The sequence below is a fragment of the Tenrec ecaudatus genome, chromosome 4 (genome assembly GCF_050624435.1).
Source record: "Tenrec ecaudatus isolate mTenEca1 chromosome 4, mTenEca1.hap1, whole genome shotgun sequence".
Classification (NCBI taxonomy): domain Eukaryota; kingdom Metazoa; phylum Chordata; class Mammalia; order Afrosoricida; family Tenrecidae; genus Tenrec; species Tenrec ecaudatus.
Genome location: NC_134533.1, coordinates 159,326,023 through 159,347,544, shown reverse-complemented (window position 1 = coordinate 159,347,544; position 21,522 = coordinate 159,326,023). Strand labels below are relative to the sequence as shown.

At 41.6% G+C, this 21,522-nt stretch overlaps 1 protein-coding gene and 1 pseudogene across 1 annotated transcript in view; one reads left to right on the top strand and one right to left on the bottom strand.

Annotated features, from left to right (window-relative positions):
- Positions 1 to 21,522, bottom strand: part of PPM1L (protein phosphatase, Mg2+/Mn2+ dependent 1L) — a 323,356-nt gene that overhangs the window by 172,671 nt on the left and 129,163 nt on the right. The gene's annotated exons all lie outside the window — the stretch shown is intronic.
- Positions 12,284 to 13,090, top strand: LOC142447194 (homeobox protein TGIF1 pseudogene; annotated as a pseudogene).

Sequence of the window (21,522 nt, the reverse complement as noted above, 5' to 3'; positions counted from 1 at the left end):
ATATTTCAATCATCTGCAGCAAGAGAGAAGGTTTAGTCTACTTTGCCTCTGCTTACATATCCTAATTAAAAATTTCTTCACAGCCATGTGACAAGATTTTCTTTTTTTGGCCAAAAGTTTAGCAAGTAAGAACAAAGCAAATGGGTCTTAATATCAAATAATCAAAACCATACCAAACTCACAGCCATCAAGTCGACTTCTGACTCACAGAGACCCTATACGGCAGAGTAGAGCTGCCCCTCTGGGTCTCCGAGACTGCAACTCTTCACAGACATAGAAAGGCTTATCTGTCTCCAGTGATTCAAGCAACAGACAGAATGATGTGTAATGTCTTCAGTCAGGCTAGTTGGAAATAGGGAGTGGGAGATTGGAGGGGTGGAGAGAGAACACAATAACCCCCAGAGAGACCAATTTGCTCTGGGCTGCCCCACCACTACCCCAGCCCAAGAGGCTGCTGGGATGGGAGAGGAGTTAGGAAGCAACTATGCATAGCATCTGCCTGTTGGTTGTGAGGTGAACATATTCGGAGGAATGTTACTCTGAGCTCAAGGAACAAAGGACTCTCAGGTTCAATACGCTTGTAAACTGCTACCTATTAACTCTTCCTCCATGGGGCTCACACTGCACAGCAGCTCAGTGAAGGTTTTGAGGCATTTAGGTGTAAAGGAAACTAGTTTATGTTATTTGATGGTGTTAAAATGTATTCCTCTTTTGTGCTTTCCTTCAATACTATTTTGGGAAGATAAATTCAGAAAGCCTGAAATATTCATGAAAACAACCCAAGTCTATTGCATGGGGGCTTTGTGTCAAATAAAATATGTACACTAACACCTTAATACAGTAACCAGATTTTCAAGAAGAGCTTTATTCTACTCAAGTATAAGGCTGCTTAACTGGCAACGGCATCATAGTGATGATTAAATGCACCAGTTGATTCAAAAACCAAAAGCCACCATCAACACTGCTGGGACTTGCAGTGCCATGGGGTAATTGCAGGACACTGGCCACAAAGTTAGATGACTGCTTAATCTCAACCGTCTCCACAGACATGAAATCACTTGCTATTCTGAAATGTGTCTTTCCTTTCCCATCTCCACACTTTTGCTCTTGCTTCCGGCTCTACCTGAAATGTGTTTCCCACTCTCAAATATGAAAATGTTACTAATCCATCTAGGCTCACTATCTAAATGCCAACTCCCCAATGAAGCCTTTCCGTATTCTCCACGACTGGCTATGTTCGCCCTCCTTTAATGCTCCAAACACTATATCTACTGCTTAAAGCAATACTCATATCCCATTGAACAACCAATTCTAGTCCATCTTCTAATTAGACTGACAGTCTAATTAATTGAATAGACAGAGTGTCTTCCTCTTATCTAGATAAACAGTCTTATAAAAGTGGAGCAACTTGTCTAAGGTCACATAACTAAGTGGCAGAGCTGTCTAATGCCAAGGCGCGGTCTCTTTTCTCTACCCTCCATCTGCGCCTGCTCTACCAGGCAGCAAGTCAAAGGGGCCCTATGGCAACAAAAAGACCCTAAGACATTTCCTAAAGGAGGCAGAAAACCTACAAGTTCTATTTTTCAGGCCTAACTCATTGGTTGGAGCCGTAGTATGCAGTGCTTTACGGGTTGGGCTGTGATCCATATGGGCAGCAGTAAAGGCTGGGCTTTCTACTCCCATAAACAATTACAGGTTTGGAAGCTCACAGGGGGTCCCTAATCAGCATTGACTCCACCAAGGCAGTAAGTGAGTGAGAGTGAACTCATGGTTAGTTTGTTGGTTTTTTTTTACATTTTATTAGGGGCTCATACAACTCTTATCACAATCCATATATATACATACATCAATTGTATAAAGCACATCCATACATTCTTTGCCCTAATCATTTGCTCTCCACTTAAGCCCTTTGCATCAGGTCCTCTTTTTTTTTCCCCTCCCTCCCTACTTCCCCCTCCCTCATGAGCCCTTGATAATTTATAGATTGTTATTTTGTCATATCTTGCCCTATCCGGAGTCTCCCTTCCCCCCCTTCTCTGCCGTCCCTCTCCCAGGGAGGAGGTCACATGTGGATCCTTGTAATCGGTTTTCCCTTTTCAACCCACTCACCCTCCACTCTCCCAGCCTCGCCCCTCACACCCCTGGTCCTGAAGGTATTATCCACCCTGGATTCCCTGTGCCTCCAGCTCCCATATGCACCAGTGTACAACCTCTGACCTATCCAGTCCTGCAAGGTAGAATTCGGATCATGGTAGTTGGGGGGAGGAAGCATCCAGGATCTGGGGGAAAGCTGTGTTCTTCATCGGTACAACATCGCACCCTGACTGATCCATCTCCTCTCCTAAACCCCTCTGTGAGGGGATCTCCAGTGGCCAACAAATGGGCTTTGGGTCTCCACTCTGCACTTTCCCCTTCATTCACTATGGTGTGTGTGTGTATATATATATACATATATATTTTTTTTTTTGCATGATGCCTTATACCTAGTCCCTTCATAGTTAGTTTTTTATGTTATAACTTTACATTCAACTTCTAGAATTTTATGTCTAAAAACACAATCGGGGGAATGAAGGGCAATTTAAAATAAACAAAGAGGAAGAGAGAGCGCTATACATACATATTGATAAGAACTATGTCAGGCACCTGAATTAAACAGGGTAAGCAAATATTGGTTGTTTACCACAAAATATCTCAGAGCAATCAATATGCTAATATATTTTGTATAGTTAATATATTTTGTATTTTAGAGAGCACAGGACATTTATCAACATACTTTGCTGAGTTTCATGGAACAGAATTATCCATCATAAATTTTATCTAGTTTAATATATCAGTGAGTTGAAATAGAATTTTATTTTAACAGTATCATTTTAACAATTTAACACACACATAGCAACACATTCATTTTGAAACTATCAAATAAATTGCATTTAAGCAAAAAGTCCCCAACCAAATGTAAGAGGACCTACTGTAATTAAGATTTAAAACTAGCAACAATCTACTCCGCACCAGCAAGTGAGTGATTAAGCGCTACCCCCACAAAGCCTGACATTTAAAAAGGGAGTCACATGGATAGAAAATATGTTTCGATGATTAATATAGATTCACTATGTATAGTTTCCACTGGACCAATTTCACCTCCCCCTACCCCCATTCCTGAACCCAGCAGAAGACATGGAATAAATGGGAAGGTGAAATACCAGGGAGTTTTGATGAATGAAACAGATGAGATCAAGATTGACTCTTGAAGGAGAAAATGGAACATTTCTCCCCTTTAAATCCAGCAGGCTAGTTGTAGCTATTCAAAACAAAGTAACATTTGTGACCTTGGAAGAGGGCAATTGAGTGACAGAGAGCAGTAAAAGTGATACTTTTTCATTTAAATCCACTGATATCTTTTTTAAAGGCTTCCTAGTGGTGCAACAGTGAAGCACTCAGTGGCTAATCAGAAGACTCGGGGTTCAAATGCACCAGCCGCTCTGAGGGGAAAGATGTGACAGTGCGCTTCTGGAAAGACTGGGAGCCTTGGAAACCCCATGGACAGTTCTACTGCGTCCTACAGAGTAGCTGTGAGTAGCAATAGGCTCCACAACAGCAGGTTGACCTTGTATGTTTGCTTGTTTGTTGGGGGCAGGCGGAGTATATACATTTTCAATTTTAAACAATATAGCTATTTTAAACAACATCACTATTCAAAAATGACTTAAAATAAAATTAAGAGCTTAACCCTTTTTTGTACATTAGTGCATAACCATCAGAAAGAAATGATTAATCTATGCTATTTTTCTTCCAAAGCTATGTATGTTTATTCATTTCTCCTTCATTCATATGTTCATCCACTTCAACTTGGTAGCCTGAGGAAAGTTCCAGAAATCAGATTACTTCTGACCTTCAAGATAATGCCTACTCGAATAAGCAAGCATAGAGGACAGCGATTACACTAAGCACCAGTAAAAGCTTTATTCATGTCTCTTGGGGAATTCAGATTAAGATCAAGTTTTTAAGTGGTATTAAGCATGTATACCAGAGTGCTTCAAACAAATCATGGAAAACATGTAATGAAAGGGTAACCGAATTTTTCCACAAAGTCCTCGACGACTCCTCGTATAAAGCAAATGATCTGTCTCTGTCCTTCTCGTCAAAGATGAATTATATGGAGCATATATCAATTACTTGGCTAGTTCAAGAAGCATCTTGGAAAATTGTGAGGCACGAATTATAAGAGGGTGAGCTCGTTCAGTTTGTACCATGGCATGAAACCCCTACCAAGGCTTCTAAAAAGGAAGAATTAATATAACAACCCCCTCCTTCTCCATCACCGCCACCGCCGCCAATATGGCAGGATTCTCCCATCCTAACGCAAAGGTTAAAATCATTCTGAAAAGATACACAAACAGAATTTTGTATAAATTAGCCCTGGCACACTTCCCTGCACCACCATCCTCTCTATTCCAATTATGTTTCTGAATTAAGGGGGGGGGGAATCATAACTCGGTTCCCATTAAAATGCAAAGGCAATTCAGTATTTACTTGTCATGGAAAAAAAAAGAGAGAGAGAGAGAAGAAAACAAATGCTGCCCTGTGTAGGAACTGGGTCCTTTTATGTTCTTTAAAGTAAATAACCAAAGTAACTGACACCATGTAACAACATATGTTTTCACACTCAAAGGATTATTATCCAATCTTGTAGTTAAAATCCTTACCACACAGTGGTACAGTACTCCTTAGCGCCTAATTATATTCGTATGTATGCTTAAAGATAGAAGAACATCATCTCAGAGAGCTGCATTTTTAAATGCTGTTGAAACGTGGGAAAAGCAACAAGCTACTCTCTGTATTGAATCACATGCAACCAAGCATTTAAAAAAATTACCATAAAGTGAAACAACGAACTACTGTCCTCTGAAATACACGCTGAGTTTCACTATATCCCAAATCGCAGTGCCACTGTATTCAGAAGAGGGGTGGAATGCATATCATTTGGAGAGGCTACAGAATGGACGGAATGTGGCAAAACCGGGGTGCGGGTGTGTGGGAGATGATGGAAACTTGTTCCTCCTCACAATGCCCCGAAGCCAACTTGATTAGGTCAATCTTAAACAACTGGCACAGTTGGAGCTAGTTTCAGCAGGACACAGATCCTTCCAAAAACGTTGAGATTCAGCCAGTGCTTGTATTTGGCAGAAACTTCCAATAATGTGCATTTAAGAAAGGATTCCTTACTTTAATAACAACAACAACTAAGGCAACTAGTAGAATAGTCTATTTCCCAAGTAGAGGCAATTCCTGTTATGAGTGAGTTGTGATTCTAAATCTGTCTTAAGACAAGTCAGGATGTAAGTAGAAACAGCTCGGCCTGGCGTATATGTAAATAAGTTAGTCAAATGTTTGTCTTGGTATATAGTAGAGAATGCTTTGGGGGCATAGAAAAGTACACTAAGAAATAGTTCCAGCTGCCCTTAAACATCTTTAAAATAATAATCCAGTAACAGTAATAATAATGTTATGTACACATCACAAAGGTGTATGCGTGTGTGTGTGTGTTATTAGGAACCACAGTATGTACCTTGACTGTTTAATAGGCTTGGTTTGTAACTATGAACTGTACTAAGTCAGACATTCATAACTTGGTGGCTACCTGTAATATGATGGGGTAGAAACATATTCGGTAGTGGTATTGTTTAGATTACCACTAACTTAATAGCAACGAAAGCTTTCAATTTAGTGTAGTAAAACTTTATGACAAACGCCCATCCAAAGGATGAGAAGTGTGATTGCGTTTCTTCTCCAGAAATGTATACAATCAATCAGCAAGTGCTCTTTTCAAAAGCACTCAATAATCCCTCCTGAAGAAGCTTGTCTGCTGAACCCTTCTCCCACATCACTTCTGAAGTTTTCTCCTCTCCATTTTCCTACTTTCACCTTCATTGGCCAGGACTATGAAAAGACACTTATTCGCACTGGGCTGGAGAGAAACTCTTAACGGACACTAGGAATTTAGGGGTGAAGTTAGAAGTAGGAGCGTGGCAAAAGATAAAATAACAATGATCAAAGCAAAAGCCAGAAGATTGCTCCTCCCTTCCTATGGTGGTCAAGAAGAGGGTATACATTTCCCCATCTTATGGAAAATTACCTAATTACAGTACAATGCATCCTCTGAGAATGGTAGCAAAAGTGGATATTTTAAAGAGTGCTAAGAGCTATTCGCTGAACATGGAGGACAGGAGGTAGAAGTGTGGCCAACAGCAGCAGGGAGGCGAGGACAGAAAGCACCGTGTCCATAAAATCAGACCTCTGTTATCACCTCCACATGGTGGGCTACAGATAAGCAGCATCAGCACCAGATGGGATTGTCTGAGAAATTCAAATTGCTGACTCCTACTCCAGACCGAGGGAATCTAGGCGTGAGACCCAGAAGTCTGGGTTTTAACAGGGACTCCAGAGGATTCTGAATTGTTGAAAATTTCAAGGTCACTCTCTTAAGAAAACTCACTATCACCCAATTCCTGTGCTTTTCATCAGATGCCACTTCCACTTGTTCCTAAACATTTTCATGCGTACACAGTCTCCAACTAAATTATAAGACCCTTAAGGGCAAAAGTTCTCCCTCTTTCCGTTGTCACCACTGCTTCCTCTCAGACACCACTAATTTACACAGAGCTAATATGCAAAGGGAAACATAGTGAGCATTCAGAATGATGGGAACTGGAGAAGGGGCCTTGGGAGAGAGTTCTCCCCTTTGAATATAACAACCCCTTTCACCTGAGGTAGGTGTTTCCTTAATTATGATGTAGGAACAAAAGGCCCTAGTTCTCCAATTCAGAGTACTCATGGGGGATACATTCATTTTAGGATGAAAATGAGCAGCTTCATAGTTTGGGTAACCCAACTGAAAAAAAAAACAAAAACCAGAATGAAAGCTGCATAAAATATTCCTCCCAGAGATTTGGTGACCTTGAATAGGAAGAAAAGGTAACATTTCTTTATCAGAAGCATAGGATAGGGGTCATCTACACAGGAGCTTCACTAGTCACCCTGTGGCAGGATATAACCTTTTAAATTCTTTTACGAGGAAAACATTAATTGTTTTGTTTGTCTTTTCTTTCTTTGCTACATTAAAAATATAAAAGGCAAATGTTTCCCACCACACACAGGGTGCCCGCACTATCCTCTAGCAGAGCTGAATTGATTGCTCAGTTGCTAAAGATTTAGGTACTAAGTTTACTAAGTCCATGGGGAGGACCTAACAATAGGGACATTCTTCCACTAGCAGACATAGATTCAATGTGTTCAGATGTGTCCTGTAAGCACTGAGTAAGTGTCCTATTTATCTGAATGCGCCGAGACGTCCCACATATTGATGGAAAGGATCACCAGATCCCTCGCAGGTCCTGAATGCAATATATGTAAAACGGAGCTACACGGTTCAAAGTGGGGCTTCTGGTAGTTTCTTCCACTTTACCATGAATGTGTTTGTAGGTTCTTCAAGCCTGAGAAAGGACCCCAAGAGCTAAATTTCTCTTCCAGGTCCTCTCATTATACTGGTGAGCCCAAATTCTCCAGAAAGCTAAGAAAACCCTCTGTTTGCATTTGCCAATACATGTTGTCCAAATGTGCCGCTGTCAGTGGTGCTCTGAGGATCTGAATATTCTACTGTTGGTAGGGGCTACAGAGTTGGCTCAGATATAAAACTAAGCACGACCCAGTCTAGCAACATCCTCACAAATGTTATGTTTGAGCCCCATGGTTGAGGGTTGTCCTCTTTTCCCCTGGTTCTCTACTTTACCAAGCATGATGTCCTTCCCTCCTGGGAACACATCCAAAGTCATTCCAAGTTTGCCATGAACTTGGGGTCAGGAAAAACTTTAAAGACAGCAAGGGTCAAGTTTCCCTCTTTCCTCTGGGGAATATGGAGGGCCTTCTTCAAATTCAGTTATTTCTTCCAACCCAAAGATGGAAGACAGAGGCTTACATCAACGGCATGCACCCACTGCCAATGGCCCTTGTAGAAGTATTCCAGGAAAATCTAGGTTTGCAGTGAACACTCCAGAGCAAACACTAGACTTAGAAAAGAAGCCTTTGTCCTTGGCTGGGCTCTTCAGGACCTAGAACTTGGCAATGCCTCTGTTTCTGCAGTTAATAAGTGAAGCTTTCCTTTCTCTCTGGAGTTGGGAGTCCCCTGCCCATGACTGGTGGTCCAGGTGCTGCAGTCATTCCCAAAGGCTATAGAAATAGCAAAGGCTTGTGGTTGTTGTAGTCTCATGCTAGGCTCAGACTACTGTGTACAAGAATCTAAAGCAACACGAAATCTTTTTCTTTCTCTTTTGTACCATGAAGGAAAATGGATATCCATCCCTCCCTCCCTCGGTATGGAACTCCCAAGCATTGTATTTGTATCCACCTGGAGATTCGGCATTAAAAGGGCTTACGATAACTCAATGCAATCCATGGGAGTATGGAGTTTCCACTGGCCTGTTATTTGTTGGGAAAATAATTCCTTTAAAGGCAGTAAAACCTGTGGAAGACAGAATCTGCTAAAGGGGGAAACCCCTTTGGAGAAGGAAAATGCAAATGTTTTCTACAAATAGGGACAGAAACGTGATAGTACTGTACTCTGCCAAAGATGATCAACTTGGGGGGCCCAGAGGAGTCACAAGGGCATCCTCGTCGAGGTCTGGCTCTCACAGTTGCCCTGGTACAAAATTCAGTGGTGTGAGCACGTGGCAGCACACCATCTGCAGCCACACACTGGAGATACTTTCAGAAGAGATGTGCGCTTTGGTGAGAAATCAGAGATTAATTTCTTCCAACATCTTGTTTGCCAGTCTTACCCTATAAATCATGCATGCTGATGAAGCTAGGCATGATGTACATACAGAACACTAAAGTAATAAAGATCTCCTTCAATATCAATATAATTTTTCATGTTCTCCTTAAATTCTGGGCAGCGCGGGTTGCTACCATTCCATGTACAGTTCCTTGGCAAGGAGTACGTACACACACAACCAGGATAATCTCAAGTTCTTCCCTCAGAATTCCTCAAATACCGTAGTTGAATCACTGTCATAAGACATTTACATTTGAAGTATAGTAGGAATCATCTACTTTAAACACCTCAGCCATTCGAAGATAAATTACTTTGCATCATTTGTGCACAACTTAGGCACTTCCTACAGAAGGTAGATTTGATCCAAATAATTAATGGAAACAAAGTGCCACTGAGGCCGCCAGAATCCCCATAATGCTTATGTTTTCACACTTTCCCAAATAGAGGCAATGGAGCCACTTAAAGCACTTCTGGGTGAGGACTAACAGCTAATGAAAGAAGTGGAAAGTAAAGCTTTGCCTGACTCTGAGAGGGAAAGTGTGAAAAGGGCTGCAAAGTTTGTGTGTATTTCATTAAATATTAGGGGCCTTAAAGAAAATCCAGGACAAAGCGGAAGAAGATGGGAACTGAAGTGCCATGCCCACTCCAGCCATTCTGGCTGCACATGCAGCGTGCCTCTCACCAACACTCTGACCCTGGAGTCCCATATGTACTCTTAAACTTAAATTGTTGCTAACCTGGTTCCCTGAACTAGATTATTAAACGCTTTTGTGACTTATGAGAAATAGAGTACCCACCTATGTATGTTCCTCCTCTGGGGTTTAATGGGAAACTCTTATCCCACTTTTAATACATGCTCTCATCTGGGGCGGGACCTGCCTAACTATGTGAATCTGAAGAAAGAGGCCTCAACCCACAAGCTCTAGTACCAGAGGCCCCTTGGGATATACATGTTTTCCATTTGCAAAATCCGCATTACCTCCATTTTGTTTTCTTTTCATTCACCATTACAGAAATAGATGGCTTCAGCAACAACAACAACAAAAAACTCAAGGAGAAAACAATTTTGACTTGAAAGGGTTAACCTAAATGTGTTTCCACACCTATAAAAGAGTAAGTATGAAAGGCTACCTGGTGTTGGCCGGATGATTAAATGAGAAGATCTCAAAACACAGTGTCTGGCACACAGTAAATCCTTAATGAACTTTTAATGTTTTCATTTTGTTTCTAAAACTCTTTCTGAATCCCCATTAGGTGAGATAACCAAAGTAAAAAGAGAAAGTGCATTTCCATCTTCCGTCTTGAGAGGTGTGTTGGATCCTTACTAGGTTAAAAGGAATTTACCTTTAAAGACATCCAATCACAGGAGACTGCCAAGCATCTTGCTATGGCCACATCAGAATCAGATATAAAGCAGAAACCAAAACCCAACCCACTGTCATCGAGTCAATTCTGACTCATAGAAGTCCTCTACAGGGTTTCTAAGACTGAAAATCTCTATGGGTGCAGAAAGCCTCATCTTTCTCCCTTGAAACAACTGGTGGGTTTGAACCACCAACCATGTGACTAGCAGCCCAATGCTTCCCTGACAGCACCACCAAGGCTCCATAAAGCATAAATATGTGTCAGACACATATTCTTAACATATCAATAATGAAGACAGCCTTAATATTTTGCATTTACAATAAAGATCTCATTACTATTCCAATCAAGTTATTCTACAATAGAGCAAGCAAACACTAGTCTCTAGTTCTGTAAAATGAGAAAGGGAACAACTAGGCTCAAGAAATACAGTCTACCAAAGCCCAATGGTAGCCAACCGGACACCCCTTACTCAAGGGTTGTAGGGAGGAGATAAACCAGGCAGGGTGCAGTGTAGCAATGACCAAACATATAACTTCCCTCTAGTTCTTCAATACTTCCTCCCCGCCGCCTCCCCCACTATCATGATCCCAATTCTACCTTACAAATCTGGCTAGACCAAAGGATGTACATTGGTACAGATAGCAACTGGAAACAGGGAATTCAGGACAGATGACTCCTCCAGGACCAGTGGTGAGAGTGGCGATGCCTGGAGGGTGGAGGAAATGTAGGGTAGAAAGGGGAAACTGATTACAAGAATCTACGTATAGTCTCCTCCCTGGGGCAGGGACAGCAGAGAAGAAGGCGGGGGGGAGGCATCAGTGTAATACATGACAAAATAATAATTTATGAATGATGAAGGGTTCATGAGGTAGGGGGGAGTGGGGAGGGAGGGGGAAAATGAGCAGCAGATATTAAGGGCTCAAGTAGAAGGCAAATGTTTTGAGAATGATGATGGCAAAAAATGTACATATGTTTTTGACACAATGGATGTTATGTATGGAATGTGATAAGAATTGTACGAGCCCCCAATAAAATGATTTTTTTTAAAAGAAATACAGTCTAGACGAAAGCTTCTTAAACTGGGGCTTCAAGTGGGGTCACTTAATTGAATGTGAGGGTGCAGAAATTTTGGCAATAGTAAAAGGTTTCTGAATGTACAATGACCAATAATTCAAAACCAAAAATTCAAAACCAAAAGCAAAATGAATCCAAGGTGTTTCTGGCACCACTTGCCAAAAAGGTTCACACACAGAAAAAGTTTAAGCAACCCTGCTCTAGATCAACGATCTCCAATCTTTCTTCGGTTTTGTTTTAAATCATTTTATTGGGGGCTGATCCCCAATCTTTTAAGAATCTGAAAACATGAGTCTACGCTTTTCCAGATATCTAGTGCTGCATATCAAAGAAACTACCAGAAAAGTTAGTAGCTTAAAACAATCGCAGCATTCATTTTGTTCATAAACCTATAATCTGGACAGACAAGGTTCTGCAGAGATACTTAATCTCTGTGTCACTCAGTATCAGATGTGCTGGCTTAAAGGCTCTGGGGATGGAACCATCTGAAAGCTTGCTCACTCACATGTGTGTCCGCCTGGACAGCTGGGGCTTCTCTGGCGTCCCCCTGTAACTCAATGTCATATTTCCATGTGATCTTGTTTGACACAGTGGTTTCAGGGTACCTGGACTTCTTACATGTCAGCTCTGGACTGCAAAGGCACATGTTACAAGAAAGAAAAGCCCAGGATGAATCAGTGTTGCCTTTTAAGACCCAGCCTTGGCAGTCAGGCGGCACCAATTTGTCTGAATTCTGTTGACCTGCCCAAACTGAAAGTGTGGTAACACAGACGGGAGCAGTGGCACCAAGAAGAGTAGTTAAAGAGAATACAACACTTCCCGCTCCTGCCTGCAGCATCCTCACAAGTGCTGGGCTTGAGCTCGGGCTTGGAGCCACCGTGCCAATGCAGCTCCTGGGAGAGGGCCTTCTTTCAGCTGCCCCTCTCCTTTACCCAAGATGATGTCCTTCTGTAGGGACTGGTCTCTTCTGAGAACATGTCCAAAGTAGGTGTTGTGGTGGTATCCGGCAGTGAGACGGAGGATGATGACAACATGGACATTCCTCGGCCCTCTCCTCTTCCGCCGGCTCAGGCAAGAGGAGGCGAAGAGGCAACTTGCCCAAGGAATCTGTCCAGATTCTCCGGGACTGGCTGTATGAACACAGATACAATGCTTATCCCTCACAGCAAGAAAAAGCATTACTATCCCAACAAACACACCTATCTGCACTACAGGTCTGTAACTGGTTCATCAACACCCGCCGCAGGCTCCTCCCTGACATGCTGAGAAAGGATGGCAAAGACCCCAATCAGTTCACAATTTCTCGCCGTGGGGCCAAGATTTCTGACGCTAACTCGGTGGAGTCCATAATGGGCATCAGAAACTACATGCCAGCTTTGGAGGAGTGTGTTTCCTTCCTGCACAGCCGGACCAAGCCCCACCGTCAGGAGGCCACTTTCTCCTAAGCCACCATCCCCGGGATCCATTTTGGCTCAGCCATCAGTGATCTGCCATACCACGGTGACTGCGTTGAAAGATGTGTCTTTTTCGCTCTGCCAGCCAGTAGGCGTGGGACAAAACATAGATCTACAGCAGATGGCAGCCAGCAACTTTACAGACCGCTCGCTCATGTACCCAGAGGACAGCTGCCAATCAGGACCAAGGACAAACACACAAAGTGGTCTTTTCAACACCCCGCCCCCCAACCCCACCGGACCTCAACCAGGATTTCAGTGGCTTTCAGCTCCTGGTGGACGTGGCCCTCAAATGGCCGCAGAGATGGAGCTCCAGGAAAAACTGATGGCCTAACCTTTCCTAGCAGAACACTTGTCAAAAGGGTCATGATTGCCGGGATGATGGCGAGACAAACTGCATTATTTTATATATTTTTATTAATATTTGCACATGGGATTGCTAAGTGAAGCTTCCTGTTACTCAGATGTCTTCAATGGGATACAGTCATTCCAAGAACTACAAACTCAAAACTACTGTAGAAACAAAGGGTTTTCTTTTTTCATTGTTTCTTGGTAGATTATTCATAATGTGAGATGGTTCCCAAGATTATGTGATGTTTTTTCCTTCTCTCCCTTTCCTTTGTGTGTGTGTGTGTGTGTGTTGGTGTCTTCAGATCGTGCAACACTTAGAGAACTTATCACATCTTCTCATTCCGATGTGGAACAGGATGCCCACATACTGTCTAATTAATAAACTTTCTATTTTCCCCCCAAACAAGTATGAATCTAGCTGATTTGATGATGCCTCTTTTTTCATGACATAATAAATATATTTTCTTTAAAAAAACAAGAGTAGTTAAGGTTGGATATTGGAAGGGGTTTCAGAAGTTTTGTGGTATATTCCATTTTCCACAAACTTTTTGAAGCCCCTTTGTATGGTTATGCTATCTTTGGAAAATAAAACCTGCCCTGGATAGCTTGTATAATATGCATCTATCAGCGAGGGTTCTTGGTTAGAAAAGCATAACTTGGAGGTGGGGGGGACTGAAGGCATGGGGGGGGAGTTTTTTTCATTTGTAGGGTCAGTACTTAAAGCAAAAGCGGGAAACTATGCAAGGAGATAGGCCAGAATCAAAGGAGGCCTCAGGAAGGTTGGGAAACTGGAGGAGTTTGGGTTATGCAGACATTTAAGTCATTTGACAGTAACCAAAGGGTTAGAGGTTCAAGTCTACCCAGAGGCATCTCAGATTAGAGACTTGGTGGTTTACTTTAGAAGAATTGATCACTGAACATCTTACACAGTAATAGTTCTACTCTGACAGACATAGGATCTCCGTGACCTAGAATCAACCGAACAGCAAACTGGTGGTTTTTGTTTAAGACAGCGATGCTGGTGGACTCTGGAGATCACCAGTGCTAATAAACTATTGCTGCATCTTTGAGTCACCTTATCAAGATACTCAAAGTTCTGAATGGGTGGTTCCAATTGCCTTAATCTACATTAAAGACCCAAGGCTTAGCTTCCAGAGGGTGGGGTTGAGGGCAGAGGGGTCCTGCCTTTCAGAAGGGCCCATACAGCAAAGAATAAGATATTGGGGTTCACGATAGGTAATACTAAGCCCATAAAATGTCTATTCTTCACAGAACACTAAAAGTCCTCCTTTAAAACTCTAAAATGGAAGAAGTACGGCCAGAGTGGTGTACTTTGAGGTAAGGATGGCAAGACTTTGTCTTACATATTGTGGACACGCAGTCCAGTGAGACCAGTCCCTGGTGAAGCACATCGTGCTTGGTCAAGTAGATGGGCAGCAAAGCAGAGAAAGACCCTCCAGAGCTGGGAGTGACACCGTGGCGGCATGGGGGTGGTGCAGGACCAGGCAGGGTTTCTCTCTGTTGTACATGGGGCCACTGTGAGTTCAGAGAAAACTCCATGGCACCTAAAAACAACTAGGTCTCTGACATGGAAATTAACTTTGTTTTGGGCATTCAAGAGAACGGAGAGCCTGTTTAGTAATGAGGTTTTAACCTTGCATAAAGGCCAAGTCCTCAATCCATAATGCAAGTTCATTTTCTCAGGATGAAGTGAATTAAATTAACTAAGATCCTAACCTATTGGAGCAAGGTCAAATTCTGACACTGGGGAAATGTTCTCTCTACGGGCTTGGATATACCCCGTGCAAAGTAGGTAGCATTTCAAAGTCTGCTTGTGGGTCAGCTGTTCTGAATTAGAACAAAAATTCGCCACGCTATGATTAAGTAGCCAGGTTAGCACATAAGAGTCTCATTAGTCTTAGTATTGGTGCAGCTGACTTTAGCCAGTAATATTGTTTATAGAATATTTTTAAAGTACTTATACACATGGCTTTTATAGGTAAGGGATATTTTCTGTTACTGTAGGAAGAAAAGATACTCCACACCAAGGTGACTGCTCTTAGGGGAGGGAACTGTGCACACTGATAAATATTTTTCTCTAGTCATCTTATATACAATATACCTACACCGTAGAATAAGGGATCAAAATGCTTCACAAACTTGAATAAAAGTGCTGACACACAAACAACTGATTTACTAGCATTCTAAACAGTATAGCTAATGTTTTCATACATATATTTATTTGTTGCTGAGAATATAACATAGCAAAATATATGCTGGTTCAACAGTTTCAACATGCACAACTTGGGGACAATGATGACATTCTTCGAATTGTACAAGCCTTCTCACCTTGCTTGTCTCAGTTGTTCCGTTCCTATTAACTTAAGCTCTCTGCCCGCTGTGGTATTTTCAATAGCTAAGTTTTAGATGTGTACAGCTAGTGAGCTGTTCAGTGCTTTCTTATATTTCTTCACAACAAATTCAAATGCAGTCAAGATTTTCACCATGTGCGTCCTGGTTTCCCCCCTCTCATATCAGTGTGCGTAAAGTGATGGAGAAATGTAACCTTCCTCAGGGAGGGGACAAGCCAGACAAGGTGCGATTTAGCAACGATGAAAAATACAACTTTCCTCTAGTTCCTAAATGCTTTCCCCCACCCTCACTATCATGATCCCAATTCTCCCTTGCAAGTCCGGCTAGACCATGATGTACACTGGCACAGATAGGAACTGGAAACACAGGGAATCCAGCACAGATGATCCCTTTAGGACCAGTGGTGTGAGTGGTGATACTGGGAGGGTACAGGGAGCGTAGGTTGGAAAGAGGGACCCGATTACAAGGATCTACATGTGACCTCCTCCCTAGGGAGGAGGTCCAACAGAAAAGTGCATGAAGGGAGATGTCAGACAGGGCAAAATATGGAAAATTAATAATTTATAAATTATCAAGGGTTCATGGGGGGGGGAGTGGGGAGTTAGGGGGAAAAATGAGGAACTGATGCCAGGGGCTTAAGTGGAGAGCAAATGATTTGAGAATGATGATGGCAATGAATGTACAATTGACGTATGTATGGATTGTGATAAGAGTTGTATGAGCCCCTATTAAAATGATTAATAAAAAAAATCAAACAAACACAAAAAAGAAATGTAACCATCATGAGGGTAGGAACTGTCTGTCTTGTTCACGGCTCTATTCCTGGGTCCTAGAACAGGGCACAGAGCAGGGGATCATGAGAAGCTTTAGCAAAATAGAGAAGAGGGAAAAAAAATTAAGCAACAATTTAACATTTTCTTAAAGATATTCCGGTCTTTTTTCAATTAGTCTTGCTCATTTATTTTTTCTGCACAGTGAAGGCCATATTTATAGCTACACTTCTCTAATATTTAAAAGCCTCATCTCTTTGCCCACCCCCACCCCCCAAACTGACACAAAATGGCCAGTGTACATCTCTTAAACTGCGGAGTGATTGCTGGCTGTTAGCTTCAGTGCACACTAAAAGCTCAGACGGCCTTTCAGCACTGCAGGCGTGTCTTGCTCCGGGCAAAGACGTACTCTTGTGGAAATGATTGTTTGGAGTAGAGGGAGAAAAGATCTGTTTGCACATGGCATTGCTTTAGTGTTCACAGACTGCTTGGAAAAATAAAGGAGAAAAAAGAAGCTTTAATTAAAGCACAAAGTAAATATTTTTGTTTAAAACTGTTCCAGTTATACTATCTGAATATGCATATATAACCAGAATGAAAAGGGATATTTTAACATAAACTTAAAAAAATTACACTTAAATGTTAAATAGTCAATATTGAACACAATAAAAGAGACAGGACACAACTGAGCTATAGCGTCTCCTGAAATGGAGAGAATTGCTGAACTTAGGATTTGAAAATAACCTTGAGAAATATCTAACCATCCATTATCATTTAAAAGATATCCAGGAAAGATTCAAGAGTGTCCTACAACTTGACTAATAGGGGGAAAATTATTGATATATTCAGTCTTGTTCGGAAGGTTGATACACTGTATTTAGCTTATTAGACAACTATTTAAAAATAATTCCTTGTCTATATTTAATCTCATGTTTCAGTCTTAAAACAATGTTATTTTTATTTTACCCTTTGCAGAAATGAAGAATAGCTAGTCCCCATAGTCTAGAATAGAGCATTTCATGTGTGTGAAGACTTCTATGGTAACAGAGCACCTTTCTACTCTTGCTCTTCCGAAATAAGAGGATGTTCAGGATCTGTTTCTTTAAAAAAACAAAAACTTTTTTAAATATTCCACTGTTGTCTTCTTCTTTATGCCTACACATCATCTTCCCACTCGAGTTTAAATCCTATTCCCAAAAAGGATTTGAATAGCCCCAGCTATGAACATATAGTTCAGAGAAGTAAAACTGCAGACTTTGAAATTGAAACCTTGACATTTATATATATTTTAAAGCTGGGGTGAAAAGGGAATAAGAATTTCTAAAGCATCCCAGAATAGATCCTTGGATTTCAAGCCAATTACTTTGAAGTTACCTATTTAAATTTCCAGCTTTGGATTCAATAAAAGGGTCATGCTATTTAATTTGTGGGAAATTACAGAGGTGTGCTCCACAGACGAGTGGGCAGGTCCCACTTGTCTACCAGGATTTTAAAATAATTCTTCTTTCTCAACACTGCCTCCAACCCACCTTTGTTAGTATGATTTCACGATTCACCAAAAGTTAAAATTGTTACATTTGTTTAAATGAAATATTATAGGGAAAATTTTTTAATTATTTTCTAGTAATGAGAAATTCTTTCATAAATTGTGTGAGAGAAAAAAAAAAAAAACCCTGTCATGTATGGAAGAACCTCAGTACGTCTGATTACCAGCTTCACAACAACTGGATTTTAATATAATGATTTCAAAGCCAGTTCATGAGCTACCAGGGGGTCACAGCAATGTGGCTGTGAGAGTCCATCCTGTCAGTATAGTGGGTCTTGGGTCTCTATGATATCACCAACAGATGCATTGTGGATCCCTCTGCCTCGCAGCCTAGCAACTGGCTTAGTTATTACAGTGGCCTGATTTTTACGTGTATGGCAAATATACAATCTTTTGTGAACCATCTAGACAATTCTGGCACCCCGACTCTCAAATAAATAGTCTTAGATTCTTGGATTACTTAAGGGGGGCAATTGCTCCTGTCCTCTGACAACCTTCACTCGCTTTCTGGACAGGAGCAGGGAGGTGAAGTAACAGTGCTGAAGAAGGGGTAGTCACATCACAGTGCCCCAAGAGCCTTTCTCTGGCATTTTACTGCCATCAAAGCCTTTGTTTGTGTCCTGTGCTTCAGAATTTATCACCCTCTCTGCCCGGTAAGAGGCATCCGGAAGGAATGATGGCAGGTGCTAGCAAGAAACAACCGCCCTGCCCTCAGGACAAATTCTCCATCGTCACTACTGCAGAGATAGAAATTAAAAGGGGCTGAATAACAGTGACAGCTGGACAAGAGCAGAAGCCAGGGCAGCACCTGCTTCCACTCGCAATGGACAAGGCAAGCCCGAAGTATCCCTGACACACCGCCAAGGTCCCCAAGCTCAATGCAACTGCATTCTTCCTAGCGTGTTCTTGGCTGAAGAGAACATGTTTAAACCCACTGAGGTTTGCTTTAGTATTGAAAATGAACCCAATTTACGTGGTTACAAACCTTTGTATACATGTCTGACACAATACCAAAAGCAGGAACTATAAAAGACCATAATAGCTATGTCCTTTTTTTAAAATCAGATTTAAGAGCTTGTTGACATTTTGACATCTCTGAAATTAGTTATGGGCCATATGATGAGTGGGTCTTATCTCTAAAGGAAAAGCCCAGTAGATTTGACTACATAAAACAAAATTTTAAAACTTTAGTATGGCAGAAAATACCAAATATATTGCTAAAGGCAAATCCTGGGGAGGAAAAAAAATCACAGCATGCAGTATTGTACGATGGTATTAATAACTTGAAGCTTTTACAAATGAAACAAAAGGTGAATCAACAATAAACAAATGGGCACAGGGCATGAACAAGAAATTCACCAAAAAGAAAACTCATGTCTAGTTATATTGCTACAATTGTTATGAGATTTTATTTCCTTATTTCTACCCTAATTTTCCTAAAAGTCCATGGCTAATTTAAGCTAAAGGAAAGGAAAGAGCATTCACTTTCCTAAGCGCTATGCTTCCAGATTTCACCAACTTGAGCTGGTTTCGTTCAGGAGATGTCATTGTGTGGATGAGGAAACACGGGCTACGGAAGCTGCATAATTAATGCAGTCTCAGAGCTGGTGTGGTAAAACCCAGATCCCAAGTTTAGAGTTCTTCAACTGCTTTAGGACACGATCCTGGGAACTCTATTCAGATGAAACAAATGCTCCCCTGAGACCCAAAGGCCCGGGCCTTGTAGTTTTTAACCTGACGTAGTAACCAGTACTCTCGGGGGCAGGAGTATCCCTTTCATGAATTAGCTATGTGTGTACCCAGCTGCACAGGGGATTTCTTAAATTTCTGCTTGCAGTGATCTCACTTTGGAAAAGGAGAGGTGAAGTGTCATATTCAATATGTCTGGATTAAAAGTAAAATGTATTTAAAATAAAGAGCTTTATAAAAATACTGAGACCGTAACAAGAAGAGAAAAAAATGTATTTCCTAAGCATCATTAAATCCTAGCTGTCTCAATAAAATAAAAACAGCTGTGTCACTAACAACTAGACCCCCTATCCCACACACTAGCGTTGTGGAGACAGGAAGCGCATGATAAATAACCCCCTACTTTTACTGGAACACATTCAGGGAAGGGGCTTAGTGCAAAGTGGCCCCCATGGATGGAGTCTTCGTTCAGGAAACGAAGTCTGACCCAGGCAGAGAAGCTGGAGTTCAAGTTGCTGCCATGCAGTACAGGTAAGGCCCTGAGACCTGGCCTGGCCCCACAATGCAGCCTTGGCAGAATGCCTTCAAGACAAGCACAGTCCGGAAAGTGTCCAATTGGGCATCTGCTGCCTGCAGCACCCCCATGAAAACCGCCAGGACCCTCCCTCCCAGGAAAAGCCTGGGAGCACAGAGAGCAGGCCATGGGTGTCACTCGCGCATCTGTCCACTGCTTACAGGCCCCTTTCCCTTTTCAAAAATATTGGGAATTGAGAGTGCTCCATTTGACACAATGGCTGCGTCGGAGAGGATTAAAACAGGCTGCCTCCAATCCCTCTCTTAGAAGCCATGCTACAGCAGCCTCGGGCTTATATCAAAGGTTCTCAACCTGTGGGTCACAACCCCTTTGGGGGTCAAACAATCCTTTCACAGTAGTAGCAAAATTACAGTAGCAACAAAAGTATAGAAAGTACTTTAGAAAGTGCAGTAGCACTTTCGTTGAAGCACCAACGAAATAATTTTATGCTTGAGGGTGGTCACAACATTAGGAACTATATTAAAGGGTCGCAGCTTTTAAGAAGGCTGAGAACCACTGGCTTATATAAGACTCTCTCAATTTCTATCAAAGGCTGATAGCTCTTGAGACCATTCTCTCAGAACAGCCTCCTCTCCTAAAAATCAATTTTATTTTCCCCCAACAACCAAAAAGGCAATCCTAAAGGAAGACACGTGATTTATGCTGTTTGGCCTGAATTTACTCGTCATTTTTGTGAATATGTTCAATATGTTAATATGTGGTACAGGCAGTCTGTCTTGGCACACAGACTTCAAGAGTTCAGCCACCCAATTACAAGTACTAAAGTAAAATGACATAAGCACAGGCTTTAACCTTCAGGAAACAGCATGCCATCAACTGCACTGTGGTCACTGCTGTTCACCAGCCACTCATGCGAACATCTTGCTCTTTTGATCTCAGAATAATGTAAACTCTGCATTCATGCTCTTCATCAACGAATGCTCGAGGTTCACAATTGTCTACTTGCAAAGCAGACGTTTAAAGAAAACAACTCAGGAACATTTTCTACATTTAAACAGAGCTTTCCATATTTGGGTTCCATTTGGCCCCCTGCTGAGAATTTGCCTTTCCGTCCCAGATATACTGCATCCAAGGCTGCAGTTTAACAAGATTCCCCAGGTGATTCTTATGTATACATTACGGACTCCAGCCCTGGATTTAAGTATCTAAGTAAAAGAGAGGGAAAAGAGAAAGATCAGGAAGCCTGAAGTATCCAGGAAAGTTATCTACTAATAAAATGCTAGTAACATCCCATATAAACTATGGGGGGTCGGTTCAAGAGGAGACAGAGAAGCCAGACTGAAATAAAATAACAGAAACACAAACCCGCTGTGAGAAACAGAACACAGGACTGATTTAAAGCCAAAATAAGAAATGGAAATCAGATTTTGGGGTTCCTACAAAATCAATTAAGGCCACGGGTACTTTTAAAAGTTCATTAAAAATTCAAAAACACTCAAGTAAATTTCCAGTAACTACATATTATTTGCTGATCATCT